At 39.3% G+C, this 20,151-nt stretch overlaps 1 protein-coding gene across 3 annotated transcripts in view; it reads left to right on the plus strand.

Annotated features, from left to right (window-relative positions):
• Positions 1-104: 104 nt before the first annotated feature.
• Positions 105-20,151, plus strand: part of mid2 (midline 2) — an 84,677-nt gene continuing 64,630 nt past the window's right edge. For all 3 annotated transcript variants that reach the window (XM_035531943.1, XM_035531947.1, XM_035531948.1), the window contains exon 1: positions 105-339. The gene's annotated coding sequence lies outside the window, so the exon portion shown is untranslated. The remainder of the gene's footprint in view (positions 340-20,151) is intronic.

Genomic DNA, 20,151 nt, shown 5'->3' on the forward strand with positions numbered 1-20,151 from the left:
CGTCCTCGTATTTCTGAGGAGTCAAAACGTGGTTAGATGACGGCTACTTCCTTGGGGTGGTCACGTGTCCTTGGGTAGCGCTTACTTGGGGAACGTATCGAATGGGAATATCGTCAACTGCGTGACTGTGACTTGTACATTCCCTTAGGGGACTTCAGTCGCCGTGCGATTACACTATTTCCAGTGTGTTTTACAACATCGTCAAGTCCGTGACCAAAGCAACCTAAAAATGGGCAACATCACGCAGACAATTTCGGTAAACTTCTAAGTGGTATAAACGCTCCATCGCAACAGTAACCACCAGTGTAAAGTCTACTGTAAGCGTCTCTGCGAGTCAAGGTAAGCCACTTTGTAATATCGAGAGACTTATGCTTTTTCATTAGTACTGTTCATGCGATATATGAGAATGACAAACCTTTCTACATCTCTGTACACCTGTGATGTTATGTGGTGTACATTTGATTGCTGGCTAGCCTGACCGGTTGTTCTACCTCGTGTGCTACAGTATGTTTGTTGTTGCGCTAGAACCAAAATACATGAGTTTACATGTGACGTCGTCTACAACTGGCTACACTACACAGGGCATCGTCTAGTAATAGTATTTCATTATCTATACTTACTTGTTTTAACGTTGACTGTTTGCTATTCTGCAACGGTCCTGCGTCAAAACTAGACCTGAAAAGTTAGAAAGAAAAACTTTAATGATTTCATTTTGAAATTCATCCGAATTACTTTAAATGTACATTAAAGACTCATTCTATCTGTTTAACATTGTATTTCATTTAAATTCTTCGTTCTTGAATGTTGTGCTACTTTTGGTTTCGTATGGCCTTATAAATGAATGGAGAAAGGGCTGTCTAAAGCATGTCGTTGAGGTGACAACCTGTTAGCCACATTCTGAGCTCATGCCTGACATGCATTGTGAATCCCAGAGGATTTCAGAAATGGACTAACTATATAAATGTCACCATCCTTTTCTCTTTCAGCTCACCAATTTAAAATAATTGGGGCTTGATGTGAAATATTTTGAACAAGTAAAGTTCACCTTAGGTGTTCTTAGTTATTTGTAAACATCGTAGGTGTTTTTTGAAATTTGCACGGTTATTATGTGCATTCCTGCAATGTGTTCTGACCATATAGTCATTCTTAGAGCAATGTCTCTTCTCCTTTCATGCTGTATTAAGAAGGGACCATACCTACATTACCACCCCTGCTGCCACATCAAAAAAACAAAAAAAACAAAAAAAAAAAAAACAGCAGAGTTAAACTTTCCTAATCATACACTTACCTGTATTTCAACCACTGGTTTAGAATATGACTTTCTGGCAGTGTCAGTTTCCTTTAGGATTTTATACTTAAGAATTTGGGGGTGTCTTACGTTTCTTCAAGAACGTGGCTGAGAGACATAATGGGTGTGAATTTAGACAAGTGACATAATTGGTGTGAATCTATTTCACTTTGTTGTATGAATACATTTCACATTGTTCACATATTCAGATAATGTACATCATAAGAGTCAACATCAGCAAGGAAAACCCAACATTCTATCCTGACTACCCTCTGTCTGTTACAGTACTGCATGATTTGGTGTTTCTCCTTGGTGGCTATCTCCGTGGCCATCTGGAATATCCTTTGTTTGCCAAAGGAGGTACTGTTTGATATTTACAGGGTGTTACAGCTAAGATGACGCGCTGTGTCCATGGGGAAGTGCCTGGCATTAGAATGGCAGGTATCTGTCGGCAGTCCCCTCCAAGCCCTGCCTGGCTCAAATGATGCATTTAAGATTACATTCAGGCTGGGAAAGGGAACCTCTTAAAACCTCATATGGGCGTCTCTGTGTTGTTTCAGCTTTGCTCCTGTTTATGCTAAATTTCCTCCACTTCCTCCCCATAGTTTTGGATGATGTTTAAACCAAGAATAATTGCTGAATATAGATACTCTCCCATACCTTCCATTTTCATGCATTTTTACTGGGGAAAAAAATTGTCACTTTGATGCTTTTTTGCCATGGATGTCTGCTTAACTCTCTCCTGGTGTCCTTATGACACCAGGTCAGAAAAAAAGTTTCCTGATATTGGAAAGTGCAGAAAGTAATTTTCAACGGCTAACCTAGTGTGTCAGATGTATTTCTCAGGGCTTTGCAATTGCTATTCTTATTCCCATGGATAGCTGTCTCACACAGGCTGAAGGGCTGTAGGTTGTGTCTGCAGAGAACATGAAGATTCTATCCATAATCACAATGCCAAGAATCCACAAGGAGTCCATTAATGTAGTTAGTGTCTCATCAGGGGTTTTGTATTCAATTAGAAGGTCTGAGTTCACATAGAGCTCAATGTTTTATGTAAATGCAACTCCAGGCCTGATTGATTAAAAGTCTTTGTAATTGGCATTGCTGTAATTCATTTATTATGCCAAGATTCCAAGAAGAAATGGTTGTGGTGCAGAAATCTTTTCAATTTTCTTACAGCTTGTGATTGTATAGTGGAAGGCTGAAATAAAGACCCATTTTTTGTGACTGTTGCCATGGAAAAGCTGTCATGTTATTCAAAAACTCACTTAGCTAAACAGAGAATGCAAGAATTATTATAGAAGTGGATCTTTCCAGTAACTTTAGGGGCAGTTGAAGCATTCCATTTTCTTTCATGCCAGTGAACTAGTGCCTTATTTATATTTGGTGTGATGATTTAAACCCTTTTATTGTTTTTACCTTACTCATTCAGCAGTCACTGAATGATGACTCGGTGGAACATATTCTGCTGTAACTGTGGTAGGTAATTGCAAAGCTCTGTGACTACTGTTTAGTTTTGTTTTTTAACAGTGAACTTTCTAAGAATACAGCTGTGCTGAAAGTAGATACTTAGTGTTGATTTCTCTTAGTATGAGTCCAAACAGTGAGGTTTTTGTGGGTTTATGAGGGTTCAGCCTAAATGTCCGACGTTTCCCCGAGCCCATGTCAGAAGAGAGTGCTGATAACAATTTGGCATAGACAGGCAAATTCATTCTAGCATAACATTCACCTCCTGTTGCTGAGCAGCTGACCAGGGTCATTTGTACAGAGCTCTACTGGCATGTCACTTTACATGTAACATGGAGGCACTGAATATCTTATAGCTGAAATGTTCCCTGCTGAAAGGACTGCTATGGGTATTAACCTAAGAGGCCTGCCTCAAAGTACATCTGTCATAAATAAATATCAGTTATCCCTTTCTGCATGTTTTGAGGTTAATGTGGGAAGATAAAATTCATTTGTTTACACCCAATTGTTATAGGGCCAAACTGAATATGACATTGCCTGGAATTTTGCCTTATTAAATGATGTATGACATTTGGTTTGGAATGCAGCAGCAGTAAATATGTGTAAGTATTTCCACACCATTGTAAACTGGGGCCACAAATTCCATGGGATTTGACCACACTAGAAACACTGAAAATTACATATAAGAACACTGATTGGCTGATGGCACAATGATGTTTCAACACTTGTGCATATTAATCTTATTCTTAGTGAGATTTGCCAGTTTTTATTGTATGAAAGCACTGTAGTTTTTACTGTAGTTCTTACTGTGATTTCACTGAGTTGTTTCTTGTGCAAAAAGCTGAAAATGTAAGTGGTCAGGGTTTTTTTTTTTGGCTGAAATGATTACAGCAACTGTAAACTCATTCAGCATAATTCGCATAAGTGTCACTTAGTTGTGTGACATTCTAATCTGAGATGAATAGCATTGATGTTAGCATCTCAAAAAAATCTCAGATTCTTTGCTGCCAAGACCCTCTGCTAATGGCTAAAATTTGGATGGGAAAGAGAGAATTGGGGAACAGGCTCAGGAAGGGGCATGTGGTAGCCCTAAGACTGACTGTTATTTAAAAGAAGTTCTATCCTCTGCTTTTGTCTTTTTGTCCACTGATGTGGCAAAATTAGTCACTGACCACTTGCTTCCTTGCTCCTAATCTAGTTTATACTAAGGAATACAGGGCATCAGGGAGATGAGCAAACTCAACTGCTTTTTTATACACAGCCGGATAGAAGCCACACGAACATGCCAGCATGTTACTTACCTCTTCTCATGATCCATATTGAAGCCCCTGGTCATTCCTGCTTTGTATACATTTCACGAAAAGCTCATCATCAGACCCAATAAGAGAGACAGCCTATCAAGCACTTTATTTACAGCAGAGAGGCAACCATGCTTTGGCTCAGAAGATAAAAATAGTTGTACTTGTCCAACAGGGAGAGCTTAAATACACATGGTGCTGTAATTCTTTGTTTTGTCTGCTGAGAGACTTGAATGGCTTGCAGCAGGGTGGGTAGTGACCAAGCTACAAATGGCCATGCATTTAGATGACAGTGTGTTTTAGAGTTATGAGGACATAGTGAGGAGATGACCTCCTAATGTTTATTTAACCACAGCCACTTGATTCAGAATGCACCCAGCACAAGATTAGAGGTGATGATTCAGTCATTGTTACACATTCATAATTCCAGTGCCTGTCTCAGGCCACCTGTTTGTTCTTAGACACATTTCTCATATTTGATTTGAAGGCCATCGTACCATTCGTTAGTGGAGTCTTCTCTTACAAATGCAGTTGTCTTTGTTGTGCCAGCTTGGTAGAGTTTCAAGGGAATTTTTTGAGTCAGTCAGTGTCAACTGCTGTGTGCTCCGTGAAATTATTTTTCACTCTTGTACCAAATTGCTGGTTTATTTTCTACTCACAATGAAAAAATGACCTAGATTTTCAAACAGGTGTTTGTGAAGGTGGCACAATGATGCTAGAGTTCTTGCTCTAACGAGTAATGCTTCATACATATCTCAAGCATATTTTCATATTTCATTGTGCAGTTCATATTCCATCTGTCAGCCTTTTACTCATGAAGAGTTTCACAGTTTGTCAAATGTGGACTACAGCAAACTTTTGGTCATTGCCTCTATTTTAAGTCCAATACAGAATCTATAAGTAGCAATTTTTCTGAAGTTGTACAAACTCAATCATAAGAAAAGCACATATTTCATGAAATAAAATTAACTGTCCAATGTCATTAATATCCAGCTTCTAATTTGTAGCCCTTCTTACAGCTCATTAATAGGAGATGGATTATTTGCATTTGACTGAAAAGGCTACAAGGCATGTTGACTCATACAGTTAGCATATGTTAACACAGCTATTAAACCCCAACAAGTTAGTCATTAATTCGCTGACTTTCACATTGTCTAAATTGTCTTAATTTTCTCCTAGTGATGTGTATGTCCTGCTCTCTACCCTTCCTATCATATTAGTGCCTTTAGTGACTCAAGAGAAAGCTGTCTAATTAAGGGATTTCATGTGCATGGTACCACCGATCCTCCAGCGATATACATTTAGCTACAATGAAGTCCATTTCCAGGTCTGGTAGCTTGTGCCCAGTGTGTGAAGTATCACCTCTGAGGTGCTTCTGTTTTGGCACCCTTCACCCTACCCCCCACCCCCATCCCCTGTGGTTTTGGAATGGCTGCTTTCAAACTCCGCCAGGTCATGGTTCTTGGGTCACCACAGTGTTTTGCTCCCCATGTGCAGAAGTGCCTCGCTGTGCCTTGAGGAACAAATAATGGGCAGTATTGTTGCCTCCAGCTCTGGCTGCGGGATTCCAGGGCTCGGGAGAGGAAATGTATCCACAGTGCTAACAAAAGCAAAGCTGCATGCCTCTGAACAAATTAGCCAGGGATCCTGGGAAAGTCTGTACCCATCTCGGGATTTCTTTCTTATTCCTTTTTTTATTTCAAATGGAATATGATGCCAGATAGCATTGTATTCATCAGCAGCGTTATGCCTTCATGTGTGAGAATTAATGTCGCAAACATAGTGACCATTAAATATGTAACATTCCCACCGAGACCCTAATGGCAGCACCACAGAGAAAGCTGAGATGAGAGAAAAGAGTTTTACCCTGACACCAGAGGACCACTGAGAAACACCCACGGATGTTAACACAAGATGCTCCCAACGTATTTAGCATCTGTCTTTCACAAATGTGAAAGATAATATTATACATAGTCTTTCTGCAATGAGTCACCAATTACTGTGAAATTACCTACTCTAAACTAGGCAGCCATGTCCTGTATTATTTGGGCCTGTGTGGGCAGAACATGGCTCCTCCAGTTATACCCAATGTTCAGCACCTCCACACAGATTAGTTGGCAGGGCAGCTCCTTTGGAAAGCCTACAAGCCAGTAATTAGCAATGAGGAAGAGCTCTTTGTGGCTCTATCTTCTAATAAATGTGTGTTACTTTAGAATCACAGAATAAGGCATTGAGTCACTAAGACTTGATTTAGGTTGAGATCATTATTTGGGTGGCATCATGGGACATGCTTATGCTATAATCAGTGTAAGCAGTGTGGGTAGTGATGACAGCTTTTATGTCTCTCCTCCCTCTGCCACATTTCTCTCTCTCTCTGTGTGTGTGTGTGTGTGTGTGTGTGTGTGTGTGTGTGTGTGTGTGTGTGTGTGTGTGTGTGTGTGTGTGTGTGTGATATTAGATACAGCATCTGTTCATGGCTTCCACTGTTCTTGGCATCCATTTTAACATTTCGTTTATATTTAACTGACAGGTCTCTGCTCTGGTCCTTTTGTCTTTTTTCTCTTTAAATCTTAAGACTGTCAGGGTCTTTGAGAATTAAAATAATCTTTGTGCTGGAGTAACTTTGAAGACAATGTTTTAGTTCATTTCATCCGAAAGATTCTTTCTGTCTCCTAGGTAAAGACTTTGACCCAGAAGCCAGTTATTTTCTTTGAAGTGACAAAGGAGATCTTGTTAGTAAAATAATGGCAAAGAACAATAGTGGGTTTACTTGAGGGTAAAGGTACAAAAGTAGACTGTGTGTGTGTGTGTGTGTGTGTGTGTATGTGTGTGTGTGTGTGTGTGTGTGTGTGTGTGTTTGTGTGTGTGTGTGTTATATAATATTGATCTGGGATCTGGTCTAATGGCTGTGGAATGCCATACTAACTCCTAACCTACATGAAACTATGAAGTAACATATCACTACACTGTGTGTTATGTAATCTCATGATAAACCAACGTTACACTACCCTTTCCACTTATCCCTATACCATGTCATGTTGGCATTTGTTATGACAATAATTCTTGACTCATATTCACACCATGTGGGCCATAACGGTTGCATGAAGGTCAAACATTATGAAGCACAGCACCCGCAGAACAGTGCATAAATGTTCTGCTTGAGCTCACACCATCCCCCCACAACCACTCACCATGGGTGAGGAAGAGCATCAGTCATGTGGAAGGACAGCCAGACCACACACACAGAGTTTGTGTGTGTGTGTGTGTGTGTGTGTGTGTGTGTGTGTCTGTGTGCCTGTGTGTGTGAGCCAGAAGGCTAGTGTGGCAGCGAAACTGTCCAGAGAGCAGGGCCCCATCCGGTGAGGCTCAGGCTTTCGGCGGTAAGGGGATAGCCTTGTGACAGGTGGCTGGCCTTCAGCTGAACCATGTAGGCTAAGTGCCCCTTCCTATGCCCCTCTTCCTCCCCAAAGCTCAGTTTCCACTTGCACTGGTGGCTCCCCTGCCAGAATCTGAGCCACAGTCAGTTTCCCCGGGCCAAATTCCCCCGGTGCACAGGGAATCAAATTTCCTCTGAGATACCAAGCAGCACCTGAGCACTTGCCATTAGTATTCCACTGCCAGAAAATGGAGAAATAATGGGCTTAATGGCAGTTTATCTTTCAAGCTTCTCTAATATGACAGTGGAAATATCACACACTGCCTCTATTTTCTTCTCATCCAGATTTACATTATCCTAATATTTAGTTGGAGGTCTCACTCTTACCCCGAATGGGAAAATAATCAAGCCTTGGAGCATTTCATTTGGCACCAAATGACTTCAGAGCAATTGGACGGGTGACAGGTTAGTTGGAAATATGTTTCTACATTTTTAAGATGTTATATCTAGTAAGATATAGACCAAGCGCTGCTAAAATGGAAGGTGTGGTCTTTATATAGCTAATGCATTTCCAGTCATTCCCAAACAATGAAGGTTCTTTAATCTGTCATTGATGAATTGGATTGAAAAGTGTATATGTTCATGCTGAAGCTCTGCTCTTGTCTCCATGCTGTGGGCTGATGCTCTGTGGGCATTGCTTTGACAGGAGAACTCTCAGCAGGTACATATGGAGTCAAACTAAACACAAATTAGACTCCACTCTTAACCTGTGTGGCAAACGTTTAACATGTGATGGCAACATGCTTAACCAGAAATATAACTACATTGTTTCTGCTTGTTTTTCTAAGAGCAGGGCTGAGAGCATTGCGGTCTAGTACCATGTCATATGTATTTATATGTAGATATATAGTAATACAAGTGGACAATGTTTAGGTAGTTAGTAAGTGACAAGAATAGGAATCTATGTTGTCAATCTTGTAAAAAGTATACCCTAATTTGTTATATAAGATGAGTTAGCAAGCATACTTATTGTGTGTACTGCCTTGATATCATCCCCCCCATGTCACTAGATGGCAGTACAAATGCATATTCATACAAATCGCTGACACGACATGTGAATACATGTATAGTATATTAACTGAATTGGAAGTATGACAAAAAAATATGTTATTGATTTGGAGGAGGATGCTACATTATTATTAGGAGTTCCTGAGTAAGACTAGCGGAAATATTTTTGGGGGTGGTTTGTAACATTTTGGAAAAAAAATAAATAAAAAATCTAATCACCAAGTCTAAAAGCACCATTAGGGCTGGTCCAAGCTTTACTTATTCGTTTGAGCCGTATGCATGCGTAACAAATTATGTAAAACATATTCTAGGAAATAGAATAAGAAATAAATCGAATAATAAACTCGGAAACATATGTAATATTCCTGCACTTTACCGATCCAGTGGGGCCATGGCGATTGTGTTAACATCATACATTTATATTTATGATACTCTAGTAGCTGCAGCAGAATGGCTGGCTGTTTGTATTGAAATATGTACTCCTGATCCCAGATGTGATGACTGAGAAACATGCTCTTTACACAGTGCAGCTAATCTCAGCTCTGGAGGGGGTTGTAATACCTTAGAAGGATGGACTCTCTCACCCCAAATAGTAGCATGAACTGGGCTAGTGGAAATATTGACTGCAAAGAAACTAGCCTGTCTAGTCAATGTTTTTTTCATTACTCAGCCTCCTGAACAGCCTCACGTTTTATATATTGTGAATATTGTGAATACTATGTGCTGTACAGTAGAAATGCCATTTATTAATACCTCAAGAAACACACTCTGATTCCATGTTTGTTCACACCCTCTTCTAAAATGCCAGCTATGTAAGCATTAGGGGTGGTGAATATGACAGCATGAATCCCATATAATCCCATATAAAGTCTAGTTGGCAATTGAAATGGCAAGATCATTATAATGTCATTTAATAGCTTTTTCTTGGCCTTGGATGCACTCTTGCTTTTTGACCCACATTCTATTATTGGGTCCATCATTAGCCATCTCCTCATCCATCATTAACTAAGCTTTAATCTTCTTACCCATAATGGATAACCTTGCTATCTTTATCCATGTCTGCTGTAAATAAATTTTGTATGCACATCTAGTGTTCTCAGAAAGGCACATCATGATGCAATATATCATCAAGCCAAAGCTCATACACATCTGTCCTGGTTTAAATTAGTGGATCATGTGCATCCAGTACATTTCTATCTGGCCATTTTTTTAAAAGATGGATATTAATGTACAAGTGTTATATGCCCATTTCATGGAATCTCACAGATTCATAATCATGTAATAACTGATTATGTAGTAATAAGTAATCTGTTATGAATGAATGACTCCAAATGGATTTTTAAAGCATATTGGCTTCAGCTGTAAAGAGCATATGCTCTTTTAGAAAAAAGACTTGTCCCATTTACAATCAGATAAGTTTCTGGGTAAATGTCTCATAAATTCAGTTAGGCAAGATCAAAACTTTGATGGTGTTTCATAAGCATTTGGTTCAGAAATGCAGCAAACAGAGCTGAATGTATGTGAAAAATTATTGATCCAGCTAAACCATCTGCGGTAGGCCAAATTTGATTACTTCTGTTCAGACACTCTCAGTGTTGATGTTGGAAAGGAATGCTAATGTTTTCTGTAGCTGAATGTCACTTTGTTATTCTCTTGTTATTCTCTTATTCTCCATTGCCCATTTGTGCTTTGATTATCATGAGTTCAGGAAATAAATTGTTAGAACTTGTCAATATATAAATAAATAATAAATAAAACCCTTTAGCAACCCCACGTGGACGTTTATAGTCAAAACAAATTCTGCAAAACCATTGCCTGGGATTCTTACAATATTGCCACCAGAAGAGTGCTTAGCCTGCAAGGTCAAGCTGGAATTTGGGTTAAGGTTAACACAGACTCATGACATTTCATGTGACGCTTAAAATCATACATTCAGATTACATCAAAAAGGATGAACAGTTCATGTATTAGCAAGAGGGCTCTAAATTATGCAGGAGAAGAGTTGCTTAATAGACACTTTAAGCAGCTACCATTTATGTGAAGAGCAGGCCGAATTTCATATGTTCCAATATTTGGTTCATTTCAAATGTCAAGACAGCCTTAAACCTCGCTGCATTTTCCAAAGCAATCGAATCTGAATTAAATATACCAACCTCCATTTTCACTGACCTTTCTCATTTTATTGAGGCAATAAGTCTCTGTATCAAGGGGAGAAAAAGTCTTAAAAGTGCTCCTTTGCTTTTCATGGTTTCTGGAGGAAAAAGTGAGGTAAAAGTTGTAAGTATTTGGTAGGAGGTAATTTAAAAGATAGAGGGGTCTGTAGTGAAAAATTACAAAGAGCCTAAAAGATAAGGACACAAACAATTAGCCCAAAGTCTTCTATGACAGTGGTAACAGCATAATTAAACAGGCATAACATTTCACTGGGTGAGAAATGCCTTCTCTGTGATCCTTGAGAGAATCACTACTGTACTAATTTCCTGTCATACAGTGAGAGCCATTCATTCCAGCCAAGACACCTCCCTGTTATGGACTCTGACAAAAATGTCTTATGAATTGCTGTTCTTTGATGAGCTCGGGAAGTACCCTGCATGTTTGGAATATATGCATGGTTCACACCACGTAGAGCTGATTATGAGGCTCCAATGGGTTCAGCATGGAGTTGAGCATGATGGTGGACCCAGATCTTTGTTTTATTTCTACTGTCAAATTGCATTAGGTCTTTTCCTTGTTACAAAGTCCAGTCATAGTATCTGAGGCATTTGAAAGTTCTACAGATCTGCAGCATGCGGTAATCTGAGTAGGTGGTATTTGTGCATTTCAGTATCCAGAGTCACAATATATGCTGAATGACGCTCTGCATGGTTCACACAGAGACCAGCATTGTTCAAACCATATAAATTATGTTGACAGGTTATGGAGTGATTTTTTTTTTTTTTTTTGTTACTCAGAATTGCATTATGCTATATGGAAAAGAAAAAGTAACAGCAGGCTTGGTGCTACTGTATGCTACTTGCAATAAAATGCCACCATGAACAGAAATTGCTGTAGTTTCAGACATTTTTTGGTGCATTCACACAGTTGCTCATTCTCTTTCTATGCCTCTCTTTCATGTTATAAATGCCACAACATTTAAGACACTGTCATTGTTAGTGGGTTTCCTGTTTTTGATTTGTTGTGTTTAGTATTTCAGAATGCTAAGGGCTAACACATTACTAAGGGGAAACTTAATTTCAGCTTTTTGAGCAACTTGCTCACTGTTGTTGGGGTTTTTTTTCTCTGATTTTCATTGGTCATGTAATATACAATGCAATGAAAAAAATGCAATGGCAGGAAAGAGGTTTCATTAAGATTATAAAATCCACTGGCCATTTGCAGGGCTGTCTTCAGTTTACTGGTGTTGGCACACTTGAAGAAATGGGACAGAGGTTATAAATAGATGTTCCTCAATTCCATCCCATTTATGAGGTGAAATGACATCCCAGCTCCATTTTGAATCCACTTACCTAGCCACTGGAATTATTCACAGCTGTTCTGGACCATGTATTTGGAAGGACTGGCCCATAGAAAAAGCGCTCTCTCTCTCTCTCTCTCTCTCTCTCTCTCTCGCTCTCTCTCCCTCTCTCTCTCATTCTGTGTGTGTCAGGAGTGTTGGACTGATGATGACTGACTTCCTTTAAAAAGCCAGCTAAAATGAGTAAGGTGGAAAGGTTTGATATCTGTCACAAGACAAACGTGATGAAAATTGTTTCAATAGAGAAGAAAAGGGGGGATTTGACTGTCTGAGTGTGTTTGTACTCATGTGTCTCTGTGTTATGTCATTAGTAGTATTATTAGTACTGGGAAATAAATAAAGCAGGCCTGAAGGAGGCGGGGTGTGGCTATTACTCTTGGTTTGGCACACTCCCAGAAGCAGCAGCATTGTGTCCTCATCAGAGCAGCACAGTGTTTCTGCCCATGGATAAAGAAAGAAGGATTGTACTGAGTCAGACACATGTATAGCACATATAACATAAAAGAAGTCTGCTGGAATAGTTTCCTCCATATTGGACATTGTAGCCTTTTCTTGTGATGAATGAGGATTTTTCAGCACTGCTGAAGTAATTATGGTTTGCTGCTGTTAGGTTGAGCATTAGCATATTAGCTTAAGTGCTGCTGTGAGTCATGTTACTTGTTCCTGTGGATGATGATGAAGTGGCTTAAGAGAATCAAGGACACAGTTTGTGATTCTGGCATGCTCTATGTATGTAAATGTCTGTTCTACAGATTTAGACCCAAACCTTTCCTTTATAGCTCTGCTCTGGACTATTTGACATTCCAGTTCAACTTCAAGAATAGAGGACAGTAGTGTTTTGCACTAAGGAGTTCTAAAAGCAACTGCTTGGGGAAGGTTGTTGTTAGAGCTATGCAGAATAAAATTCCATACATTAAGATGTGCAAGGTAACAATTACCTGGATGTTTCTACTAATGAAGTATCAGTAACAATACATGTGCTCACATTTGGATTTGATGTTTAAGCAGGCTTGTGATTGTATGTGTAATAATTCTGCTTAAGCGTATATATGTGTGTGCGTATTATATATATATATATATATATATATATATATATATATATATATATATAATATATATATATATATATATATATATATAATTTGAAATTTAAGTCAGTGCCCGTGGACAAAATACTCATGAATTGTCACCGGAGACTCTTCAACAACTAATTAATAGGCGCAATCATTAAAATAATTGTGTAGAGTAATTCCACTGCCATATAAAATACAAATCTTAGAACAAAACAAGCATAGTTCTCTTATGTAAAGTACCCTAGCTCCTGGTTCTTTCACTTGCTACAGACTTCCTTGGGTTGGGGAGATATTAATATCAATAGATATTAGTAGATTGATATCAGTAGATCATCTTAATGAAAGAGCTCTCTGATCTGTTACTGGTCCTAACGAATCAGAGGGACTATGTCAGAGGGACTCCAAAACTCTCCAAGGACTCTGCTGAGTAATTGAGCTCTTGAAGTCTGACTGATGCAATAACAAGAACACCTCCAAGGTGTTGTAGGGGAGTGCATAGCATGAGCCTGGAAGACATCTCTGCAAGCCTGTCATTGTTTGCTGCTTCAGTCCAACATACTGTGGAGCTGTGGGCAGGTAGTATTGTGTTATGTACTGTAATTGGCAGTGTTAGAAGGTCTGTGTTACACAAAATTGGGCCCACCATTATTCATTCTATTTTTAGAACAACTATAGTTGTATTACCTAAGGTAGTATAAAGATTATTTTTGCTTCATTACAGTTTGTCTTCTTTTTGCTGAAAGAGCCTGCTTTGAGAAATTTGATGAGGGGATCAAATTAAACGGTGATCGCTGTAGCATATCAGAAGGGGTCAGGCAAGGTGAGGGTTCTTTTTGCTTTGTTTTGTATAGTAATAGTGTTTATCTTTTCTAGCGTTCTTGACAAAGAATAAATGCATTAATAATGTACCACTCTGTGTGGCATATTCCAGTCAGACTAGCCTTTTATCTTACTTGAATATATTCCCACAATACAATATGAAACTACAGGAACCTTTTCCTGAACAATGATGTTACGGCAATTGTCCTTACAAATGCTAATAGAAAATACAGGTTGGTGCAGGGAAAATGATTAAAAATTCACTCATATGTATGGCTTTGAAATGTCAAAGCACAGCTTTTACAAAGACAACATGTGGCATTATTCCTCATAATTAGGATTGTTAGTCAAACTGTTCTGCTGAAGGATAGATTTAGCAATACTTAACAATTCAGTGATTTTTCATTTCTGAATATTTCAGCAGCTAAGCTAAGCTAAGCTTTAACTTTTAAGGTGCAATAAGTAGTCTGTACTTTGTTGAAATCTTATTATACAGAGTTAAATTAGCTGTGTGTGCAACAAGTCTTTCAGAGAGATGGAGGTCATTATAATTGTAATAATAAAATTATAATAATAATATAAAATAAACTGTAAAAGGTAATTATAAGTGAACTCAAGCAAGGGGGGAACCTCATTAGGTTTTATACTCAAGTGTGTGTGTGTGTGGGGGGGGGGGGGGGGGGGGGGTTCCAGAGTTATAGTGCAGCATTTTGAACAACAGCTAGCCAGCTCTTCAAATACAATTATCCAGATGTAATGTCCACCTCATGTGAGCAGCTGACATGATGATAACCCTTGATGATTGTTATGGCTCTGAAGTATATTTTTATCTTTTCAGGTTTAAATTTTTTTTCTTTTTCAAAAGTTTTTTTTCATGTACAATGCCACCTGTTTTCACCTTTACTTATGGGCACTGCAAGGCCTTGTTCAGAGCACGACGGTGTGCTCTTCTCTGCAAAAATGAGAATACAGAGACCACTTAATCTTATGACATGCCAGAGTCACATTTTTCCCTCCAATCTTGTAAACAGCTCAGTCCAGAAATGACATGGAGTCTGTGCACAGTGAACATCTATTTAAGCTTATCTCTCCTAGTGAATCTTATTGGCAAAAATTGTATTAAGTTTGTAACAGGAAATATATTATTAGTTTCTCTAGCCTTCCCTGGTGAACCTATAGTTTCTTAATGGGGCTACAGAGTAGGCACCCTACATATAATAATAATAATAATAATAATAATAATAATAATAATAATATATTGTATTTATATAGTGCTTTTCAAGGACTCAAAAACACTTAGAATAGTCAGTACATACTTATCACTATGAATACACCTGATTATGTGATCATAAAAAAGAAAAAAAAATTATAATATCTGGCTATAGAGAAGACCTTTATGCAGATGTCCTCTGAATCGCCCAACCAAGTAAGGTTCCCAGACCATCATATCATAAAGCTGAGTCATGCAGGGATCACCTTTGAAGACCATTTAATTCACATTGTCTACAATACTCTTGCAAAGCTTGGTCTTGGCATAATAATGCCATATATAAAACTTTAAAACTGTAAAACTCTAAGGGCTCCTTGGGCAGGGTATAAATACATACTTGCTTTCTTTCACAGGCAGATGTGTAGAGCATATGCAGAGCATGAGGCATGTCCCTCACCATGTGCCGATGAGGTCATAGCAAGAGACGTGCACTGGACTTGGAGACATTCAGAGACCAATTCATGGATTTGCAGATCCATGAACTGTTTTGTAGTTTTGAGTAATGTCTCCACAATGAATGAGCTTGCAGAATATCTAAATGTATTGCTATTTTATTATCTTTATATAAAGGACATTAAAAAACAATTAGTGTAGGGAACAGTATATGACTAACAGTTTAGTCATGGTAATGGCATTATTGTCACTAACCTAAATATGTGAAAAGCATTGTTGCATATTTAATATTTGCTATCTGTCATGGGACGCTCCCCCCACCACCAGTCACGTGGTACGGCCTGGCGCGTGCAGGGGGGTTCACGTTTGTTTGTGGCCACACCCTCGTGAGGGCACGCACCTGTATGGGGTTAACTGTTAGTGTTTGTTAGTCTATTTAAACCCCTGTCAGTGCGTCCCTCACTGTTGGTCATTGTTTGTTTGTCAGTCAAAGCTTATGTTAGTATCCATGTTTGTCTAGATTGTGTTCATGTTACAATCATTGTTGTTAGGATTAAGTGTGTTTTATGTTCTCTGTTAATGTCATGTGTGAGTGCCACCATTGTCTGTTGTGTCTGTTGTGTTTTTAAATGTTTCACAATGTCGAGGGAATCTGTGAGTCCTGCTCCACGCCCTGCGGCACTCGGGCTTACGTTACACTATCATGAATGCAAGACCAGAATTAAAATGGTACCAAATGTAAAATTTTGAAATAAATCATTTGTTTGACTTACTAAATCACTCTGCACTCACATATGTAATTTTGACTGAATCATAAATATGAAAGCAAAATTTTCTGCCAAGTTGGTTCTGAAGATTATTGGAGGCAGCATTTAATTTATTTACCGCTGGAATATCCTGACATTTAATTTTCATGCCGCGTAAGAGCAATAGAGGAGCCCAGTCTACAGGATGGTGCTGGAGGAAGGGCCAGCGATAAAATCAAAGCGGTCACTTTAATCACATATAGCAGGTATTCATCAACCTTGGCATCTCCTACTAGCAATTTATCATGCCTTTGCATCTCCTGCAAGCAAGCCAGCATCAGTGGCATTCTAAATTCATTACTTTACACTTAGCATTTATCAGAGTGTGACTGCAGTTAGGCTGGAGTGCTGCTCTTCGGTTAATACAACAGCAGCCGCTCGTTTGCAGTAAGCTGAATTTGCATGGCAAATGCAGCAGAGAATGCCATTCCCTTAGGGAGAGACGCTAATGCAGTCTGGCATCTTTTGAGAACTTTCTCAGAAGGTCAAATGGACTGTCATGAAATGGAGTGTCATCAGCAAATTTGCCACCATTGACTTAATACTGACTACTTCTTATGACAAATTTCAGTAGTACGCTGTCATGTTGGCCATAGTAATAGTGGTAGTTTTCACTGACACATGGTATATAAAGTAAATGCCGTTTGCTGTTTTTCAGTTTGCTGTATTGCTGTACACAGGCCTATTGAGTTAGGGAGAATGACTCAACTTGTTCTTTTCTCTCCATAAAGCTCCTGGAATGTGGCTGCACTTGTCTGAGAAAGTAGCTCTGTGGGAAGAAAAGCGAGAAGTCTGAGGGCCAGACATGCTAATCGAACAGGACCATGGCCCAATGCCCTCCTCTCTCTCTTCTCTCTGTTTTTTTTTATGCTGTAGGTCAGCATTCAATCACAGAACCAAAAGGGCAGTAAAAAAGCTCATTATCCTCAAGAAATTAACTGAATGAACTACCAGTTTATGAATTCTGGACATTTTACTCTGACCATTTTCCTGAATTCAAGTGCTTCTTGCGGTCTGGATGTCGAAGCTGCTAACAGTATTACTTACTATTTTGCCTTGTGTCACTGCTTCCCAGCAGGGCTGACCCTTCACTTCACCACACCTGCCTCTATTCATAGCTTTCTGTGTCCATTAAAATGTAAAGAGCTGTCCAGTGTGAGCGTAAGCCGTTATTCAGATTAGATGCCTGACAACAAACATTGCTTTTACTTTCTGTGATGGCTAGGGAAGGGAAACGAGAAAAAGGGGGCAAATTAAGATGGCCATAAAGACTAAATAGTAACGAAAGGGTAACCACTATCATGGCGACTATTATTAATGCTACGTTTTAAACTACTATTTCTTCTGGAGGATGCTACTGCTGCCATTTAGAAGAATCTAATACATCAAATAATGAAGGGGTTTATTGCCATAAATCCTTTGTTGAGCCAGCACCTTGTTTTGACATTTTTATAGTTGTTTTATTGTCATTTCATTCAGACCCAAATGCCTGCTTAGAGACATTTGATACTCAAACCAACCATCCATTATTTTTTGAAGTGATGTTTGAGCTTCTCTTAGGGTGCCCTGTAAGTGATGTGTTTGATACTGACAGTGTCTTTGTAAGGATTTGCCTTAAAACCTCTGCAGTATTGCTTGAACTTTAGATTTAAGGCATTTTTAGTTATTTTGCGCCTTGGGCAATGTGCATTTGAAAACCACATCCACTATGCTGAATGGTAGTTAATTCAACTTTGTCGCAATATCCAGAGACTGAAGTTCATCTTCATAATTACCTCACTATGTAACAAATTGTCTTGCATTCCAGCAGGGCTGAAGGGTCCTAATTTATGTGATAAATTTGCCTGTCTCTGCCCTCCAAGCATGTTTCAGTCGGTAATTTGTTTGTTTGACCATGTAGATGCAGTTACTGCAACAAGAGCCAATGTTTTTTAAAAAATGCCCTTACTGTGTTTGCTCTGCAGTGAAGCGGTGTCATTTTTCTTGCAGTGGCGAGGGAGATGAGGCGTCAGGGAGCTAGTTTTCAGACGGCTCTGTCTGGATGGAGTCATTACGGGGCTCAGGCTAACTACCTGCCTTATCTGTCTTCATATTTCCTCAGCCCGAGGGGAAGTAAGCGGAGATGCAAACAGATAACAGTCTCATTGTGTGTTTATGATAGCAGGGTGTCATCACATTGGTGGCATTCTCCTGGTTTACTAGTCTGAGACAGCTGTTCAGTCTCTCCCTCCAGCCCTCCCTTAGAGGTCCTCTATGCTGTTCCCTGTAGTTTTGGGCTCGTGAGTCAATTCGAGCACTTCCCATCTGCAGAAGGCCTACCACCCGCCTGTTGGGCAGTCAAGACACGCTCCCAAAGAAGTCCACAGCAATAAAAGTCCAATTGAAAGCTTGGTGAAAACAAAACCTAGCGAAGCTGCCCTCCAACCTTAAGGGATAAACAAAGCCTGGACCATCCTACATGCTGGGAGGACCAACCCCGTCCCCACCGTGTCTTATCCTACTGTCCCTCATTGCATAAGCATTACCTCTAGAGCTCTGGCCCACATAGGTGAACAGGTCGACTAGGAGGAGAACATAAATCCTGGAGAACATTATGCACTTTAGCCCAAATAGACTGCCTTCATTACCAAATGCCATTTAACAGTCTAGTGGAGATGAATAAACATGAAGGTGAGATGTTTCTATTCAGCAGCGGCTCAGAAATGAAAATGTCCTTCCTATCAGCTTGAAACAATATACTTTTTGTCCAGCTCTCTCAATATCAAGTCCTCTCTGCAATTCATCTCAGCATCAAAGTAGAAAATAAAGAGGTGGTTATCAAAGTGCAATAATATGGCTGTTAAGTGTTTCAAAGCCCCTTCAAAACAGGTGTTTACTTTGTGAATAATACATTTTCTGTTTTATGTTCTTTTTCTCAAAGCTTTCATTTAGGACATGCTCTGTCGGCAATGCACATTGGCAGTGGCAACTCACTATTGGTCGTCGCACCATGCTTTTCTCATTACGTGTCAAAAAACCTTGTAGAAGCACCTAATCCTGGAGATTGCTGTATAGTCATAAAATAATGTACATGTAAGCGTTTTGTTGTCTTTACTGTGCACTTGATGTAAAAGGGGGAAATGATCTCAGCTTTTCTTTGGTGAAAAGCTTTTGTGACATTCTACTGTCAGTGTTGGCTCTTTCCTACTTTGCTGCTTGGTTATTGAGATGGCTGTAGGTTGTGCGATTAAAGCTGTTTAACAGTCCACAGTGTTCCGTTTCTTCCGCTACAGAGTGCAAAAACGTAGCTGCAAAGGAACAGTATATTGTATGTGATTATATGTGAAAACACAGCTGTGTACATCATTTGACTTTAACATGGAAAGAGCCTGAGGATGATTTGCTAACTGGTTTTAAGAGAATGCACAGGTCTAATGCTTTTCTGCAGATAATTAATGACAATCTCACATGTTATCTTCTTGTGTATCTCATTTTACCTTGCTTGAGTTTCATGACCTTGAAATATTTGCAAAATATACCCATAGTAAATGTTTTGCAGTATATTAAAAAGGCGCTAAGGCATATTTAACATGGACGTTTGTTTATTTTCTCTCTACGGGCACAGTAAACCCTGTGAAGGTTAAATGGACATTTTATATATTAAATCCCCCATTTTCTACAAGCTCTGAGCTGTGAGGGGTGATGAGGCTGACCAGACCCATCTGTTTGTTCGGTCTTGGGGGATAATATGGCTGCTGCTGCTAGAGGGGCATTACACTAACTGTTCATTAGACATGCTG

This window comes from Electrophorus electricus, chromosome 12 (assembly GCF_013358815.1).
Source record: "Electrophorus electricus isolate fEleEle1 chromosome 12, fEleEle1.pri, whole genome shotgun sequence".
Classification (NCBI taxonomy): Eukaryota; Metazoa; Chordata; class Actinopteri; order Gymnotiformes; family Gymnotidae; genus Electrophorus; species Electrophorus electricus.